Below are 21,223 nucleotides of genomic sequence, written 5' to 3'. Positions count from 1 at the left end.
ATTTTGATAAATAATTTCAGGGGTCAGATTAATAGCACAGCCGGTAGGATGTTTACCTTGCACTTGGCTAACCTGGGTTTTTTGATCCCCAGTATCCTGTATCATCCCCTGAGCCTGCAAGGAGTAATTTCTGAGCACAGATCCAGGAAGTAACCCTTGAGAATAGTCAGGTCTGGCCCAAAAGAGAAAAATAATGAATTTTAAATATGCAAATAATACTAGACCAGCAAAAGAGGTATGGCTTCATGAGAATGTATGAGAAAATATGTAGACAGGTTATCCATAGAGGACACAAAGTCTGCAACAAATATCCAGGAAGGCCATTTGCAACTGATTTTAGAGGTGATATTTAAAGGATGACAGCGAATCACTAATTTAAGGAGGAAGATAAATGTGACATCTCGATGGTAAAAAGGAGCAGGGTAACTTTAATGAATTGAACCAAGATATAACTATATAAAAGAAAACTGGCAGATACTAAAATGCTGACTCAAGAGAAAAAATATACATGTGTATATCTGTGTATGCATATTCTGTTTGAAGGGTATAAGGTTGATGTAATAAATTTGTATTGAAATTCTACCTTAAGCCAGTTTCTATACCTGATGTAGGAAACATTAGGAAGATGAATAAGTCATTTTTTGTTGAACTAGTGGCTGAAAGTCACTACAGTGAGTTCTAGGACAAGATGATCTCCTTATTACTATTACTCAATAAATAACTATAACATTAAAATCACTAATATTATTTTCATAATTAATCAGATAAACATCAAGAAATAAAGTTGATAACCGGTTGGTGTAAGACTTAAACGACTAGGTCAAGTTTTTTGTGAATTTATAAAATATTAAAACATACACCTATTTCAAGTGCTGTGGACAGCCACACGCTTTATTTTGCTTCCCTAAAACTTGAGAAATACCCTTGCCTGAGTGAAACCTGGTTTCAGTTCACAAGGTCATGAGAAATTAAGAGATTTAAAAATATGAGATCAATTTAACTCGAGGACGATTACTAAGGAAATCTAAATATAAAAGTGAAATTAAATGAGACTGGGAATCAAGTCTTTCTTAAAAAGGAACACAAGAATAATTTGAACTGTCTGCTCCTGATTTCCATAATAGATCTCCCAAAGAGGTGCACACCTTGATTAGGAATTGCCCGTTTAGGGAACATTCATTTCATTTCTCATTTACTCTTGCATTCTGGTGATTTCAAGGAGAGCAAAAAAAAAATTTATGCCGTCCTCACAAAAACAGTAGCTTTGGCAATAGACTCAGAAATTGAATTTAACCAGTTGAGTCTGCTATTCTTCTAATGACCTTATTATCCTCCTTTTATTTTCTTAAGCCACTGCAGGTGAATGTTTATATTTGGCTTCATTAGTGAACAATAGTTCAGTGCTTCAAGAGCTCATCAACATGGCATTAAAGGACAATTACACATCATCATTGGGCCTCTTGGTACTTGGGAAAGCTGAGTCATATACATTACCTGTTCCTGAAAGAGAAAAATTAGGCTTATGGCAGAGAGCTAAATCTTTGAAGCACTCACAAACGTACAGCATTGTCTGCCCAAACACTGAAGCTTGCAAACTCAATGGCCAGGAAGCAATTAGGAGAGGAAAAAATGAGGTGAGAACAGCTATAAACTCTTTTTTAGCTTCTCTCACCTGAACCACGCAAGGACTGTAAAAACCTGGATTGGTTCCACTTCTGATTGACTCCATTTGTTTTACAGGAAACCTTTCTTTTTTGAAAGGGAGACACTAAGCTTTTCAGTGCCTCCAGCAGAACACGTTACTACCTTGATTCCAAGGGTGTGGATCACATAAATCTAAAATATCTCTGGTTTCGGTCAGAATACTGAAACCTTTCTTGCTGACGCATCTAGGAATTAAAGAAGTCTGCCAGCTTTAAACCATTGTCAAAAGTTGCTTGGAGACTCGTTTATGGAAGGTGTGTTCCAAGTTTTGTGATTTCATTTAGAAGCTGTCCTTAAATAATTCCCTTGTTTTCCCTACCTATTTTATTTCTACTTTTCTTTGACTCTGCCAGGAAAGGTTACAATATCAGGACTATGGATACTAAAAATCATTCTTAGGGCATCTACCATTACACTTTGTTAGCAAGATAGGCAATTTCAATATTTTATGAAGACCTTACTTTTGAAAAGATGCATATAGTTACCATATAAACATGTATGTCATGTTACTTCATAGCTTTGACTATATATTTTTGTTTGTATTATGAGTAAGAATGTGTGAGTTTGAGAAATAAATCTTGCCATTACAATTGACAGGCTTTTGAAGTTTCCTGTTAGGGAAAAATATATCATTTTTCATAGTTTTCATAAGTGTAGTTGAGTGAATTTTCAACTTATTATGATGGAGTCAATACATTTTTGATATGGGTTCCTTTGTTCATCCATGTACGTGGGTGCCTATTACGTAGTAATACAACTATCTAGAATCTAAAGATAATAAAATAAGAATGCCCATACAGTGTTGTTCATTAATTTGATGTAATTCATGTTGCGTAATTTATTTTCTGAGTCTTCATAATATAGAGAAAGAGAAAAGAAAAGGGAGCAGAGATGCACCACTATATTGTTTGCACCAGAGAAGGACAAAGAACTGACCGAAGAGTGGTTAAAAAGTGTGGAGTCTAAAAATGAAGAAAACCTAAGAGTGAGGTACATTAGTCAATACATATCCTGCATTCAGATGATTCCAAGAGTAATGATTTAAAACATCAACTAGATTTCAGGGAAAACATGGAGCTAGAGGGAGAAAAGTTTGATCATTTAGACATATAGTCTAAAAAGTAAATTTTATTAGAAAGTGGCAAAAAGTTGGTGAACATAGAAAAACTCACAAACTTGCAGTAAGAAAAGATACTATCTGTGCACTATACATAGCTAATGGCTAAGAAAAATTGCACTTTTAAGCAGAGTAGAGAAAGTGGGATCATGGGGCCAGAGAGATAGCATTGGAGGTAGGGCATTTGACTTGCAGGCAGAAGGACTGTGGTTTGAATCCCGGCATCCCATATGGTCTCCTGAGCCTGCCAGGAGCGATTTTTGAGCATAGAGCCAGGAGGAACCTCTGAGCGCTGCCAGTGTGATCCATCAACCAAAAAAAAAAAAAAAGGTGTGATCAGATAGGTAATTGATAAAGAAATGAGACTCAATTATAGATGTACGAATACTTTGTGCCCTAGGATTCAGCTGGACTGTAATAAAGAAATATGGCAATTCTGATAGTATTTTAGATTCCTTTCTTGGATCCTTGAAAAGAAGAAGAGAAACTTAGAAGAAGAGAACTTAGACAATGGTGAAACACATTGCACAGAGATTACAGAGTATAGCAGGCAAGTGCCTGCATATTAATTCCTTCCCACCTATAAATATTTGACCATATTTGAACAAGGACTTTGCACACAGGAAAAAATGAAGGACTTTGAGGTGCTGAAATTATTATAAATTGTCTATTTGAGCTCAGTAGCTATCCAGACAAAATGAAAGCAAGATTTCAAGGCAAAAAGAGAATGCTAAAAATTAATTGATGGCTTTGAGATGAGATAGAAGGACCCATGAGTTAAGGCACATTTTGAAAACTAGAGAAGTCAAGGGAATGGATTTTCTTTTGAATCTCCAAAAGAAATGTAGATTTTCTGTAATTTTGTCTGACTTTCAAAAGATGTGCATGTAGATATATTGTACAGGTAGGATATTCCATATATGTTCATATAATACTGTATTATTTATGTATATATAAACAAAGATATTATTATGTATATAGAATTATATATACAAGTCTAGATTTAAGAGAAAAGGTGTGGTACAGAAATATAGTGTGGTCATGTCAGGGAAAAGACTTGAATATATAATGGAGAGTATGTTTATTTAGCATGGCAATCTAAAAATATATGTGCTTAATATATGGTTAAAAATGATTTCTTAGAATTTTGGCTGTCTTGTAGGCAAGACAATCCTTTGGATGGTACAGAGCACAAAGAACACATAACTTTTTTTCAAGTTTTCTGCAGGTAAAATTGGATTATGTTGAATATCAAGAAAAGCCCTGAAGTAGGGAAAAGATTTTTGCATGAAAAGGAATGTGTAGGAGGAAGGAGAGAAAATTAGACTGTCTTCTCATCCTAGTCCTACCTGTTTGCTTGGCTCACTGCTTCTAACTGCTTCAGGGGTTTTCAGCTCCAGCTGAGCATGCTACATCTTTTTACTTTCAGCTGCCTTCCTGAGTCATTGAACAGTCTTCTACCCTACAGCAATTGCCTGCGATCTCTTTGAGATAATTCAAATGCTTATTCATCTCTGAGTTGCTACCACCTTGCACAATGCTCAGCAAATAGAAAGTGCCCAATAACCCTTCATTAACTTAGTGAACAAAGGGAGAGAGTTCTACTCTTAAAAAATATGTAGAGACACAATGCCACAAAAGGGTATTTACAAGGCAGTGAGTAAGCTTGTGGTCACATTGGTGGTCTCACTGAATGGTTTCCAAAGTTGATCCACATAAATCTAGTAACTGATGCCAGGCCAAAAATGATGCTGATCCCCACCCTGCTGATTATGACTCAGAAGGTCTGGGGTAGGACATTGACACCTGCCATTTCAATGTACACTGCATGTCTTCTGGTTATTAATTAAACTCTTGATCTCAACCTCAAAAAAGATGGGATCGTGTCAGAAGGAAAGAGTCTAAGAATCTAGCATTTGATTAAAGCTTCAAGTCTGGGCAAATATTGGTAAATGAAGAGAAGAAAATATAATCATGGTGCAGAGAGGCAGACACTATAAAAAGCAGAATTTTTCATCTTTCACCTTTTTACTCAAAACGTCATTAGTAATATGTATCATTTGGCATAATAAGTCATCTTCAACAAAAACTAACATGTGTTGTCATCTTTTGCTTGATAACAGTTTAAGAGGAGCTTTTTTGAACTATCTAACACAAAATTTCTCCTTTTTAAATTTTATTTTACTGAAACAATTGTGATCTACAGAGTCCTTCATAGTTGAATTTCAGATATACAATGAGTCAGAGCTCTTTCTATCACCACTGTCAACCTCCCTCCACCAAAGGCCCCAGAGTGCATCTTTTACCACTACTCTTTGCCCCCTAGCCTGCCTTTAAGTTTAGATTGTTCAAGTTTAGGTCCTTTGATTCTCTTATTATTGACTTTGGCTTGTATATTTAGTTGTTTTTTTTATTTTTGTCTGTTTGTTTTGGTTTTTATGTAATACCTGTCAGCACTTAGGGGCTATTCCTGGCTTTGTGTTCAGAAATACCCCTGGCAGGCTTGGGAGACCATTTGGAATGCTGGGAATTGAACCCAGGTTCATCCTGGGTTGGCTTCAATCAAGGCAAACAATCTACCACTGTTCAATTGCTCTGTCTCCAGATATATATTCTGACCTGATTTATTTCCCCTCCAATTCATTCAAGACCACTTGGCCCCTGACCCCCAGTCCTTCTTTATTCCTTTCATTTTTGTTTTATAAAAAAGGGGGGGAATATGAGGTAAAATAAATAAAGTAAACTGTGTCTCAAGGTTTATAAAAATGGTGGGAACTCAGACTTAAAAGATAAGAGATAAAAATAAATACAATACGATAAAACAAAAAGGTGTGTGGGGGCAGTTTTTTTGTTTTGCTTTGTTTTGTTTTGAGTAGACACAGAAAAATATGGGGAAAATAGAAAGAAAAAACCGTTGGCCTAAAAACAGGCCACACAGGAAGCATCCTGCCATTAGACCATCTACAGGTTCTGGGCACAAAAAGATGTCTAACCCCAAAGTCTTTCTCTGTGATTCCAGTAAAAGTTCTTCACAATCATGGTTTTCAAAGTCAGGTTTCTATAGTTAGAGATTCTGGTTTTTGTACAGATTCTATGTTGTAGTCTGGGTGACATGGAGCCTTTTCTGGTTTCATCTTACCATTCGATGGCAATGCAGAGAACCTTGCCCTGAAAGCAGGTTGCTGCTTTACCAAGTCATCAGGTGTCATATGAAACCACAGTGGAGCAAGTTGGTACCAGAGCAGCATTACGGCCTTTCCTGGTAGAAGTTTGATTCCTGGTACTGGTGTAGAATATTGTGCTGGTTCCATAGATGGGTTGCAAAGTTCAGAGGTTAATGGCCAATGTCAAGTCTTCTGAAGCCTAAGCCAAGTCACTATGACAGGTCCTAACATGAAATGTCTTAGAAAGCTACTTTCAGATGGGATGTAGGGTAGGAGTTATCTATGGTTTGGCACCAGGATTTAAAAGATTCAGAAGGCTAGAATTTGGAAAAACTCTCTGGTGTTGCTCTTGTTTACAAGTTTTTTCTATATGGCATCAACTATATGCTGGGTAGAAATGGTTATGTTTTTTAAGTAGTGACATGGAGCTTCAAGTACAAGTGTTCTGACAGTGCACTGGTAGAAAGAGACAGGCCAAGTGAACAGAAGTTGTAGCGTGAACATATAAGTTGCAAAATGCAAGTAAATGAGGTGATGAACAACAAAACTATGAGCTTTGGAAATGCGTGACTGAACTGTGGTCAGATATTAACGGGTTATTTACTTCTTATTACTGGTTGATGATATGAATTATATACCATAGAGAAAATTCATTCAGGACTAGTTTCAAAATGTAGCGTTCAATCAGCATTCATCAAAAGAAAATTCAATAAATTATTGAAAACTTTCAGCAGTTTTTAATAGTGACTGAAGTCCAGAGATCATTTATAAATGAAAGGGGCAAAGAGAGAGTTCAATAAGCTGGTCATATACAGGAGAACCAGGGGATAGGGGCCGGAGCACGTGGATTTGCTCCCAGGCAATTCATAATCCCTTGAGCCCTATAATAACAGAGGAGCAACCCTTGAGCAAAGAGCTTAGACAAATTATTCATTCCCAGATGATCCAAATATATTCTCCCCACTCAAATAATAGTTTTGTGCAATTGGTATTTCTCTGCAATCTTAGACCAAATATTTGAGTCCAATGCTAATATATTTGATAAACTTTTTGAATATGGCAAATGATTAATCTATTTTCTTAACAAGCTGTTCATTTTCTTCAAATTTTTATTCTTTTATATATTACTTAAGCTTTAAAAAAATTTTCTTGTTTGATTACCTGTTCCCACACCCCCAAGGATAAAACATTTCATATTTCTTTTTGAGGTGATTCTTTAGTTTTTTAGCACTGTCCTTTCTCCACAGGTCTCTGTTCCCAACAGGCACCTCTTAATGCCTTTCAAGTCTAGTATATTTCCCACTTAAAATTGCTGAGATGATGAACTAAAATGTGAACCTCTGACCTTGCTGAAACCACTGGTGGGTACCAATACTAGTCACTGTCAAGATTTCAATTTGCTGCAATGCTAAGTATGATTAAGATTTATGAATGAGAGGAAAGAGGAAAGAAAGAAAGAAAGAAAGAAAGAAAGAAAGAAAGAAAGAAAGAAAGAAAGAAAGAAAGAAAGAAAGAAAGAAAGAAAGAAAGAAAGAAAGAAAGAAAGAAAGAAAGAAAGAAAGAAAGAAAGAAAGAAAGAAAGAAAGAAAGAAAGAAAGAAAGAAAGAAAGAAAGAAAGAAAGAAAGAAAGAAAGAAAGAAAGAAAGAAAGAAAGAAAGAAAAGGAAGAAGAATGAAGAAGAAAGAAAGAAGAAAGAAAGAAAGAAAGAAAGAAAGAAAGAAAGAAAGAAAGAAAGAAAGAAAGAAAGAAAGAGAAAGAAAGAAAGATGTAAACCACTATGATCAAAATAAAAATTATATTAAAAAAGAAAGAAAAAAAATAATAGCGTGGAGAAAATGAAATAAAAAGGAGAAAGGCAAGAAAAGAGGGAATTTTGAATGAAGATACTCTTAACTCCCCCATTCTCTTTTCTAATGATTGTGTTAATGTTTTCTAATGATTTTAGGTATTAATATATGTGAATCTTCTTCCTTCTCCCACTAGAGGAACCTTGTCAGAAGAGAACATTTTGTCCTGCATTTCCTAGCTCTCCATTTCTGCTTATTAAGGACAGGGTAGGGCGCCAAGTATCTTCTATGTATCTCTCTGACTTGCTTAGCCCTGCACACCCTCCCACAGGGCTTTGTTTTTTTAACCTCAAGTTATGTAAGGAGTAGGTGTAGATCCCTGGACTCATTTCCACGAGGACCTGTTTCAAAATCCCTGCTGATTGCTCTGGGCTCTAATGTGTGTATGAAAGGGAGAAGCCCACACATGTTTGCTGCTTGAAGCACCAGACCTGAATTAGGTCATGCCGTTGTTGCTTTTCTAACCATTTCACAAGCTGCTGCTATGGTAGCAGGTTAGGGCCACAGAGAATAAAGAAAGAACTGGTAGTTGCTTAACTTAGTTGGTATTTACACATATGTTGCTGGCAGGGAAATGGTGACTCATTCCCTTTGCTGGAATACAATGGGTAGGCCAGCTTGTAATGACTTTATTTCAAAGGCTATTTTCCCACACCTTCAGATAAATCGTGCACAGCTAAAATTAATCTTGAGATGTATGGAACATGTTATGAAGAGTATTAACCTGTTCTGACCCCTGGGGTGTCATTGGGCAACACTGAAAATACATAGGTAGAATCCAAGGACCCATCCCAAGCGCTGTGGGAAGTGAAATCAACAATAGTTGATGATTCAAAGGTTTGTGATAGTGTTCAATGAAAGTTATTACCTATTATGTGTCAAATGCTTTGTATATATTTTCTTTAACCCTTATGTCAACCCATTCATTTTGAAACTGATGCTCAAACAGGCTAAGTAATTTTTCCATGGGATCAACAGTGGGATTGAGATCTAGATAGCCCAGTGTCAAAGTTCAGACTTTGCATTTGATTTGAAGGTTTTACCTTCTCTTCACTAGGTACAGATTAACTGATTCTATTATTAGTCATATTTTCTCTCTTCCATATTTTGCCATTATTATTCTGTATTCTAACGTTCTGGCTATTAAAGCTAAACTTGTATAGAAGACAGTTGAAAAAACATGTATTTTTAAACACTTAGAAAATTCTGTTTCCTTGGTTACTCTTGTGAAATCTCTTTCTCTGATTTCATTTTTTTACAAATATATCTATAGGTATAATCACAACGTTTGTTATAAATCTATGGCTATATAACTATAGGAAACACATTATATGCTACAAATATATGAAGTCTATATGAACTGTGCTCAGAAATTGACTTTTGAATACAGCCATACAATATATGAAATATCAATTTCTAAGCTTTAGGAATAATGTGATCATCCAAAGAACTTAAAAACACTAATTTCTGAGCCCAACCTTCTAATTTTCTAACTGGTAATCCAGGGTAAATATGTTTCTGAATATCTGAATTTTAGAAATTAAATCAGTGGTTAATATGAATTAAAATAAAAAATTGTATTCAGGCATTGAAGCATTTTATCCCAATCAAGCCATTCTAAAAACTTTATTCTACAAAAAAGGACTCTAAAAATGAAATGTTCATTGTACTATTTTGTATATAATAGCACCGCCTGAAGGTATAAATGGCTTATAGATTTTAGAAAACTATGTACTTTTAGACTAATAATCATGAAGACTGGAGAAGCATAAGACAATGTTTACAACACAATGTTAAGGGAAAAATAGCAAAACAATAATATACATCTGGTATTGCAATTACATAAATGATATTATTTAGAAAAATGTTGGCAGAAAGGTTGCGTGGGTGAAGGGTGGTGTTATTTTTATAACTGAAACCCAACTGCAAAGATTTTTGTAATCATGGTGCTTAAATAAAGGTACTATAAAAAATAAAGTGCCCAACTTAAAAAAAAGTGTATATACAAATGAACAAGGATAACAGTATTTAGATTTGATGCAGTGAGTGGCTTCATTTTTAAATGAATATTTCTTTAAGCATGACTTCTGTTTTAGAGATTAAAAATTATTGAAAAAATGTTGCAGGAGAAATTCAATATTTATCTTTCTCTGCTATGTACACACACAAATAAAAACAGTCTAAGAAAAATAATGATGCTAGTATAAAATTACATTGTTACTGTTGAGATTAAATTTTGGTATTTCTAGCTGCTGCATTTTGTGATGGAAAAGCACTTATCTTGCTGTTTCATATATTAAAACAATTAGTGTAAGCAATTGGTAAATTTAGTTTCATCATGAGATGCACTATAATAACCTAGGCCTCTCTTAATGTTGGGAGAGGTGAACACATAATAGCAAACTACAGATCAAATACACTCTGCACCTCACTTATTCATGTCATGTTGAATCATCTTTGCATTTTATATCTTTCTGGTTGCCAGTAGTATAGACGTTGGGATTAAACAACCACGTAGAAGAGTAGTGAGAAATAGGAGTGGGGTGTCTCAAACAAACACTGTTATAATTTTTAAATAATTTATTTGAGCACTGTGATTTACAAAAATGTTCACAGTTGAGTTTCAGTCATAGAATGTACAGCCCTCTTTACCAGACTTTGTCTATCTCTCTCCCTCTGATTTATTTCACTCAACATAATAGTCTCCATGTCCATCCATGTAGAGGCACATTTTATGACTTCATTTTTTCTAACAGCTGCATAGTATTCGATTGTGTAGATGTACCATAGTTTATTTAGCCACTAATCTGTTGTTGGACATCTGGGATTTTTCCAGATTCTGGCTATTGAAAACAGCATTGCAATAAACATAGAATTACAGAGGGCATTTTTGTATTGTGTTTTGTGTTCTTAGGATATATCCCTAGGAGTAGTATTGCTGGATCATATAGAATCTCACTTTTCTTTTTTTTTTTTGAGGAATATCCATATGGTTTTCCAGAAAGGTTGGACTACATGATAATCACACCAGCAATGAATGAGTTCCTTTCTCCCCATATTTGTTTGTTACAACACTGGTTGTTCTTATTCTTTGTAATGCGTGCCAGTCTCTGTGGTGTGAGATGGTACCTCATAGTTGTTTTTGTTGGTGGAATTTGAACTCCTTATGAATTGTTTCTGAGTCCACAAATAGCTCCCAGAAAGATAAATTAAATCCAATTCTTCCATCCTCCCTTTTGGAGGAGGCCTTGGTAATAATATTCAGAGTAAATAATCCACACAGACAAAAGATTACGGGACCAAAGGTTCAGAAAAGAGAGTCTTTTGTCAGTCTGAAGCCAGCTCCAAAAAGCAAACCAAACCAGCCGTCAGCTCTGGCAAAAAAAGCCCCTTAAACCTCTCTAACAAGCTATTTTATTCTTTCCTTAATTGCCCCCACCTGGAAGGTCCAGGTGGGATGACAGGCAAAAACAATATTACAAAAAATACACAACAATTCCTCCTTTTTCGTAAGCAAACAATAATAATGTAAAATACAATAACAATAATAACAATAATTACATTACAAATAAAAACATTACAAAAAAAAACCCAGCTGATGGCTGGTTCGGTTTGCTTTTTGGAGCTGGCTTCAGACTGATAAAAGACTCTCTTTGCTGAACCTTTGGTCCCCTAAACTTTTGTGTATGTGGATTATTTACTCCAGATATTGTTACCAAGGTCTCCCCCAAAAGGGGGGACGGAAGAATGTGATTTAATTTATCTTTCTGGGAGCTATTTGTGGACTCAGAAACAATTAATAAGGAGTTCAAATCCCACCAACAAATTGCGCCTGGAACAGGTGAATCTGGACCCTCTATAACTGTAGGTGACATGTTTTATTGGAAATTTCCTCTGGAGGTCCTTGGCTAGTTTCTATGGATACTCATGCTCACTATGCCATCTGTTACTAAATACATCGGTTCGGCATTATTCAAGTGCATTATTGTGTTAGGATGTAAACCACTTGGTTTGGCACTAGTAAATATCATTGTCGTTGGATGGTTGCTGTTTACATTCCAATCGAAAATTTCTACTCCAATATTTACATAGCTTGAGTGGTCTCCATTAGTTGTAGTTTGTGGAATTTCTGTGTTGGATAGTATGGCTATGCATAGGTATTGGCTGGTGGTTAGGAAATAGACAGCGTGGAAATTATAAAGTGATGACCAGTTTGGACAATAAAAAAGTTTATCCTACGAAAATTCAGACTAAGGTACAGGCTGATAAATCTAGCACTGGCATCAAGAGTATAGGCATTTTTGCTGATAAAAAAAATCAACCTGGATACGTAATTTAGATACTCACTATCCAAATCGAAAGCTTGACACTGATGACCAACCTCCAGTGGTAAGTTCACAAGGGAGTCCTAATTCTGTTCATAGTGTGGACTCACATGTTAGTGCCAACTCAGACAATGAACCACATTCTATTACTCCACACCTAAAGCTTCAGAGCCCCTTGTGCAGGGTACTTCTGCTAATCCGGCCTCAACTCCATTGCAGACAGTATATGTTTCAACTTATCAACCTCTCGAAATGGAGGATGTGGAACGGTTTAAAAAAGCATGTAAAGATTTTTGGGCAACCTCTCCTTATTGTCTGGAGATACTAAGAATTTGGTGCCAAAAAACAATTTGGACTCTGTATGACTTTAAAAACTTGCTGAAATGCCTGCCATCTAAACAGTGAACCGAATGGGAAATGTTATATGCAGTTGTCACCAAAGTATTTGAGTTTGTGTAGCACTATTCTAAATGGGATTGTTTTTATTGTGTGTGTGTGTTTTTTTTTTTTTTTGGTTTTGGTTTGGTTTTTGGTTTTGGTTTTTGGGTCACACCCGGCAGCACTCAGGGGTTACTCCTGGTTCTATGCTCAGGAATCGCTCCTGGCAGACTCGGGGAACCATATGGGATGCTGGGATTTGAACTACCGACCTTCTGCATGAAAGGCAAATGCCCTACCTTCATGTTATCTCTCCAGCCCGTTTTTTATGTCTTTATTTGTGGAAAAGAAAGCCATTGATTTTTGAAAGTCAATTTTATAGCTTGCCTCTTTGTTATATGATTCTATTGGCATTTTTATAAGCATTTTGGCAAAGTCTTTACGACTTTTTAAATACAGTGTCATGCCATCTGCAAAACTGTGAGATGTTTGAAGAAAGAATACACAGTTTCATGGATAAACAAAAGCTCAGAAATTTTACAGATTAAAAAAACACCCTTAAAATAGTAACTGAAATGTCTAAGAGAAGACACACCAAACTCCTACTAAAAATCATACTAAACCCTATGACAATTATCTTTCTCAACATCAATGAACTAAAGAGATACTGAGTGGTAAAATGGATCAAAAGGCTAGATATAATGTTTTGCTGCCTCCCACTTTTGTCATCATTTTCTAGGAATTATTTCTCTTTTCTGGGCTTGTCTCTTAGTGTTTCCTTCTTTGATCATACAGAGTTTAAATGTTCCTTTATTGCAACACTAAAGTTTTGGACAATAGACACAGAGAAAAAATATTGAGGGGCATTGCATAAAATTCTCTAAGGTTGCCTTTTATATACTTAAAATTTCTGTTATCAAGGAGTTGTAGTTTGAGGGATATTGTACCACTTTTGTGATACATTCCTCTTTTTACTATTTCCTCTTTCAATTTTGTCCTTTATATGATTTCATTCAATATAAAGAAACAGAAACTCTTATGGCCCTGGCTAGTCATAAGTGTGCTATTGTTTTTTTTAGGGTTAAGATGTCAGTTATCAGAAGTCTGCCCCTTATAACTGTCTAAGGAGAGAAGTTGAGGGGTAATGTAAAGATGGTTTACTAGACAGTGAAGAAATTGCTCTCCTGCGGAATAATTGCCGCCTGATCGATGGAGAAACTCTTTGCTAGACTCCAAGCACCTGTTGTCTTTTTCTGAATCTCTCCTATTGCTCTGAGCCTAACACTAACACTTCAACATATTAAACCTAGTTTGTAAAAAACTTAAAAGAACTTATATCACTTTTAGATAAATTTTAAGTTTTGGTTATCATATTTCCACCTACAAGATGTCCAGTAAGCATATTCTTAGGTTGTGATATTTGCAAGCTATTATATCCTAGAGACTTTTTGCTTAACAATATAACTGCACATACTTATTTTTTATTTTTATTTTTGCGGGGGGGGGGGGCAACCTGTTTGACGCTCAGTGGTTACTCCTGGCTATGCACTCAGAAATGGCTTGCAGGAACCTAGGACACTGGGTGATCGAACCACAGTCCTTCCTCGGTTAGAGCTTGCAAAGCAGATGCCTTACCTCTAGCACTACCTTTCCAGCTCCTGCATATACTTATTTTACTTTTATAAATGCATAGTAAGACCAAACCAAAGTGAACTTTTGAATTTTCCTTGAAAATTTCCTCAGTGTTCAGCTGAACATCAGTGTTGATGAACAACTTTTGTTTATAAAATAAAAAACTTCGGAGTATAATTCTGCTAAGTATTCTGTTACTATAAAGCAAGGATCTCCTGTTCTACATTTCCCAATAATGTTTTCCATCTGCACACTCATGAACAATGTTTATAATATATATGTTTCTACATATTGTGATCAGCAATCTTTTTATGACAATTTAGATATTCCCTAAGACACTATAAGTTTTTTCTATTATTCTATTTTCTTCCCTCTTAGCCCATACTAATTATCATTATATAAACTCGTCTACAAATAGTTTGCTCAAACTGGTGTTTTCCTATAATGATCCTAAAAATTCTTCTTGCTTTAACACATGGTGAAATCCAAGACCAATTTCACATTTAGAGATTTACAAAAACTATAGTTTTTATCAATGTAAGTGGTCAAATGTACAATATTAAAATATCATTACTAAAAATCCTGTAGTGGGCCGGGCGGTGGCGCTAAAGGTAAGGTGCCTGCCTTGCCTGCGCTAGCTAGCCTTGGACGGACCGTGGTTCTATCCCCCGGTGTCCCATATGGTCCCCCAAGCCAGGAGCAACTTCTGAGCACATAGCCAGGAGTAACCCCTGAGCGTTACCGGGTGTAGCCCAAAAACCAAAAAAAAAAAAAAAAGAAGAAAAATCCTGTAGTTATTTAAATCTGATAAAAATATAGGTACAAGTAAATTAAATATCTACTAACAGGGATAGAGAAGATAACTAAGGGGCCAAGGGTGGCTGTGTTTTCTATTCAAGAATGCAAGGATATTAGCTCTATTTCTGCTGTACACATACTCCTAAAACTCTACTGGGTATGGCTCTGGTGGCCCTAGCTCTACTGGTCCTAAGCAGTGCTATATTACTGGGCCTTAGTTTTGAGCCATCTAATCTAAACAACTGGGAGGTACCTTACATCCTTCAGCACTACTTGGAAGCCCCTAATAATATCTAAGAATATCTGAGTAAATATAGTATTTAAATAAAATAAAAATATGTGTATATTGGGACCAGAGTGGTGGCCCATGTGGTAGTGCATTTGCCTTTCATGCACTGACCTACCTAGGATGGACCACGTTTGATCCCCTGAGTCCCATATGGTCCCCCAAGCCAGGAGCGATTTCTGAGTGTATAGCCAGGAGTAACCCCTGAGCATCACCGGGTGTGACCCCAAAACAAAACAAAACAAAACAACCAGGTAATGTATTGGAGATATAGTAGAGAGAATTAAATGTATAAGGTTGTATTCTAAAGTAGTTTATAGTCAAATGGAAGATATAAAATATATAGCTCCTTAAATATACAGATTAACAGTGTGATAAAGGCTATAGCGAAAACACCATTGAAGCACATAAAAATATTTTTGCAAAGCTGCTAAGTCAAATTTTAAAAAAACAGATATTTAGCAATAATAAAAATAAATTAAGTATGATGATTTGATATAAAGACCATACCTAAAATGATAACCAGTAAAAAAATATGGTAAGACCACATTGGGAATGTAGAGGAAACTAAAAAAATACATGCTAGATAAATGAAAGAGTGTGAAAGAGTGGTAAAAGATATGTTATGAGCCATACCATTAATTATCTTTAAATTATATTAATATTTATGGAGCCAGAGCAATAGTACAGGAGGCACTTGCCTCACACATAACTGACCTGGTTTCAATCGCTGGCATCCCATATGGTCCCTCAATTCCACTGGGTATGATTCCTGAGTGCAAATCCAGGAATAACCACTGAGTACAGCCCGGTGTGGCCCCAAGACAGCAACAAAAAACAGAAATTGTATTAATATTTCAGACTTCATTCTGTAGACACAAGTGAGTCCTTGAATGAATTTTATTTCTTAAAGTGATGCAAATAGATATCCATAAAGAACTATTTTTATCATTTGAATCTAGAAAGTTGATTATAAATTCTCTTAAATAAGAAACAATAAAAATAGAACTTAAAATTATAAATAAAAACACTTCACACACAATCTTGTTGAAGGTAATTAAATATGTTCAGGGAAATGGTTATTATTAAATGTCTGTATTAGAAAAAAATAATTGAAAATTAGTAGGATAAGCCTTTAATTTAGGAGTCTAGGAAAGTAGATTGAGGGAAAGGAAAAAAGTAATAAACATTGAACAACATAATATGTCAAGAGAAGGTATTACCTGTTTTCTTGCCTCCTAGGAGTTGTTTGTTGATAGCATAAAACAGGGTATCTAATTTCGACCATCTTGGATTAGAATCCAACAATTGATCAAAGATAATTGCAAAGGAATACATTTAGACCAGACATGATAACTGTGGAGAAAGTCATGCTAACTCTCCTACCCAACTCTGCATCCTTCACCTACTCTTTCCACAATTATGGATACAGAAGTGCTTCCTAAGCCACATTTGGTGTGACCTAATACAGAAATAGTGTGAAAAGCAATTCATTTTTAAAAATTTCCAAAATGAATAAATGCTTGCTAAGTTGATCCAAAAAATGAACAAGAGAGTCTAAGGTCTGGAAGTATATGTGCTCAAAATTTATATGTTAAAACACAAATAACCAAGATATGAGGTTGTATCTTTGAAGAGATAATTAGCTTCTAAGAACATAGTCTTCATAATTAAAATTTTCAAAGAGGCTCACTTGTCGCTTCTGCCAAATGAAGATATAATTAAATGTCTGTGACCTAGGAGAAGACCCTGCCAGAACCTTCTAGAACCCTTAGAACCCTCATATGAGACTTGCGGGTCACAAAATTTTGAGAAAATAAACATGTATTGCTTTTAGTATTTTTAACCATTTTATTTTTTATAGCATGCTAAGATGGAACATAAATATAGTTATTGAAGAAAACTAGAATGTGAAATAGGAGGCAGTATTTGGCATGCAGTTGATTTTAATTCAATCCCTGGTTCCACATGGTTTCCTGTGCTATTGACAGTGTCCCTGGAGTTCTTCCAACACTCCCAGGATGGAACAACATCCTTGAACCCTAACATTGAACTGCCAGTCTAGTCAGCCAAGAATCTCTGGGAAAAGTGAATTAACTTGCTGAGCAATACCTCAGAGTATTCCTTCAAATAGGAAGACACTCCTTCAAATAGGTGAATGTATTAAAAATATATTAAAAACAATTATATCAATATACTAAATAACAAAGCTCACAAAGTCAGGGACTGAAGCTGTAGCACAAAGAGTAGGGCATTTGTCTTCTACTTGGTTTACCTGAGTTTGATCCATGACATCCTGTATGGTCCCCTGAGCTTGCCAGGAGTAAACCCTGAGCACTGCCAGGTGTGCCACAAAACAAAAAGTTTACAAAATCAAATTTCATAAAATGAAGAAAACTGATTATTCTTATAAACACCAAAGACATCATATGAAGATAGCATTAGGTCAGGGTTACTCCTGGCTGTCTGCTCAGAAATAGCTCCTGGCAGGCATGGGGGACCATATGGGACATCGGGATTTGAACCAACCACCTTAGGTCCTGGATCGGTTGCTTGCAAGGCAAACACCACTGTGCTATCTCTCCAGGCCTGCTTCTTTAATTTTAATTAAAAATTTTAAAAATGATTTCTTAATCACTTTGGGAAAGAGTAATAGCCATGGAAATATGTAGCAACAGGGCTCTCATAGTAATGAATACTTTGACCTGGGAAACAGGAGGTAAATACTGTCTTGTCTTTATAATCTCCTTTGACCATAATCCAGAGAAGATTTTGATAGAGACTTGATGAAAGAGCCCATGTAGAAAAGTTTGGGTTCACTGCAAATGTTTATTTGACTTAGATACTTCAAAAGGATTCATTGGAGAAACATATGCAGACTAAATGTCAAATGAATCAACGCTCTTCACCCATCTCTGCTGTAGCCTGGGGGAGCGAATACAGTAAACTAGCCAGGAGTTCACACAGTATGAGAACTGAAAAGCTTTGCTAGTCTAGTATCATATATCCAGACTGTCTTTCTCATCCTGAGAGAGGAGGGGCAACCTAAAACTGTTCGTGACCTAAAACTTAGTTTTTTTAGCTTGAACATTCAATGGATTCACTTTGAGAGTATTTCCAAGCACAGATAGCTGTACCCTACTTGCAGAGTTTTTCATCTTCCTGGTTCTGGGAAGTTTTCCAAGTTTTCCAGCATCCAAGTGATGCTGATGTTGCTACTCCAGGGATCTGATTTTGAAAACTAGTAGTTTAGAAGTTTGAATCAAATAAGTGAATGGAAGGAAATGGGGGCATAACTGTCAGAAAGATAATTTCCTGCAAGTTGGATTATAAAATATGGGTACCAAACTCAAAATCAGCCCCTATCCTTGGTCTTTGAAGAAAAAAATTCAGAATGCCAAAAGACACCTTTTTCTTTATGATTTCCTCTCCATTCCTAGTCTATAACACACACACACACACACACACACACACACACACACACATTTATAAATATCTCTAGAGTCAAACTACATTTCATAAAACAAAGCCATAGCTTAAGAAAAGTTGAATTTTCCTAATAATTTAACTTTTCTTTTTTTAATTTTTTTCTTTATTTGAGAACCATGATTACATACATGATTGTAGTTGGGTTTCAGTCATAAAACGAACACCCCCTTTCCCCAATGCAATCTTCCCACCATCCTCCTTCCTCACGCCCTGCCTGTATTTGAGACAGGCATTTTGCTTCTCTCACTCATTAACATTGCCATGAGAGTGCATGTAGTCATCTCTCTAAATAAACTCACCACTCTATGTGGTGAGCTTCATGAAAGAAAAAAAAGTACTAACTAAAAGTAAAGAAGTAGTGAGAAAAAAAGGAAAAAGAATTGGGCCACATCCAGCAGTAATTAGGGCCCTTTTGACATTGTGCTCAGAGTGACAGGGAATGCTACAACATCTGGGAATAAATCTAGGGTTACCTGAGTGCAAGTCATGCACTGTTTTTCCAAGGAAATCTCTCTAGCCTCATTTTTAAGAATTTTTGAAGAAAAAAAGTACAACAGTTTTGCACACAAAAAAAGTAGACAGAAGGAAAATAGGTACTTCAAACATAACATTAAGAATATGCATTTGTTTTGCTGTTGTTTGTCTTTGACCACACCCAATGGTATTCAGGGTTTTTCTTGGCTTTTTCCTCAGGGATTATTCCTGGGGGTTTGGAGAATAATACAGGGTGTTAGGATTAGAACACTACATGCAGGAAAGTACCATACTCACTGCGCTATTTCTCTTCCACTATGATGTCTCTTAGGTTCCATGTTTTATTTTTGCCTCCATGCACAATGGAAGAACGCTTCATAAATATTTGACAAGACTGATTATGTTTCACATTTGTAAAAGGCTCAAACTTTTGGGTTAAATTCGAAGTTCACTAAAATTTCTACTGTTTTCTATGATCTAGAAAACTGTGTCCATATAAAAGGTTAGTTAATGATATGTATTTGAGAAGAAGAGTCACATGTCAGTAGCCTCAAACAGTCCACTGTGTCTTAGTATTTAATCATGGCATTGGTAGTCTAGGATCTATCCTTGCATCTTTCAACTGGTCATTAATCCAAGGCACCTATAGTAGTGTTGTTACAAAATGATCTAGCTCTTGATAATTCTAAGCTAATATTAGGTTGAGGACCTCTTTTCATTTTAGGAGAAGTTATTATATTGCAGAGGCTTTAGAGGTGGTATTTATTATCCATAGGATAGGTCTCATGACAGAACCTCTCAGAATGCTAATGTTCACCCAGAAAACTAGAAACTATATGATAAAGCTCTGGAGACCACATTTCTTACATGATTGCAAATATAACATCATCCAAGACACATGACAAATGGCATTCAGTAGATTAATTTTCAGTGTTCTCTCTGTATTCAGAAACTCTCCAGTCAGCTAAGTAGACAGTGTTTATAAAGTATGATTTCTAACAACCAATCTCTTTGCTTGGACTCAAAAATATTTTAATAATTACTTGTATACATTCTACTAGTCTACTAATGTACGATAAGCAATTTTCACCTATTTAGACTTTCTCACATAGAATCTTGCTTTTTAAAAATTTCTTTATTTAACACCATGATTATAAACATGCTAGTAGTTGGATGTTAGTTATAAAAAAGAACAACCCCCTTCACCAGTGCAACCCTCCCACCACCAGTGTCCCTCATCACCTCCTCCCCCAACCCCTGTCTGTATTTGAGACAGGCATTCTATTTCTCTCATTCACTACCATTGTCATGATAGTTGTTAGCACAGTTATTTCTCTAACTGCACTCACCACCTTTGTGGTAAGCTTCATATCATGTTCTGGTCCTTCCTAATCTTTATTGTCTCTGGGTATCATTACAATATTGTCTTTGATTTTTTTTAAACCCATAGATAAGTGAGACTATTCCATGTCTATTTCTCTCCCTGTGGTTTATTTCACTCAGCACAATAGTTTCTATGTCCATGCATGTATAGGAAAATTTCATGTCTTCATTTTTTCCTGATGGCTGCATAATATTTTATTGTGTATATGTACCACAGTTTCTTTAGCCACTCATCTCTTGTCAGACATCTGGGTTGTTTCCAGCTTCTAGCTATTGTAAATAATGCTGCAATGAATTTAGGTTTGCATAAGACATTTACTTATTTAATATAACTGTAAAGGGGTGGTAGTAAATTGCCTAAATACATCTTAACAACTCCCATAGGAAAGTTTTTTTTTATCTATAACAGTATATTTTGAACACAGTGACTTTTATTTTACCTTCTGATTTGGTCCTTGTTACAACATTTGTCTAAAAGGTAAAGTTTCCCAATTAATAGCTGCTTTATATGCAACGATTGAGATATCTAATTATGGTTAGGAGAAATGTGTTCTTAGAAGTCTAGTCCTAAGAAAGGCTTCACTATGAGTCTTCTTCAAAATAAAATCACTATGCATAACAAATAC

Source organism: Suncus etruscus, chromosome 19 (assembly GCF_024139225.1).
Source record: "Suncus etruscus isolate mSunEtr1 chromosome 19, mSunEtr1.pri.cur, whole genome shotgun sequence".
NCBI lineage: Eukaryota > Metazoa > Chordata > Mammalia > Eulipotyphla > Soricidae > Suncus > Suncus etruscus.
The sequence above is the reverse complement of the archived record's forward strand: the minus strand, read 5'-3'. Positions refer to the sequence as shown.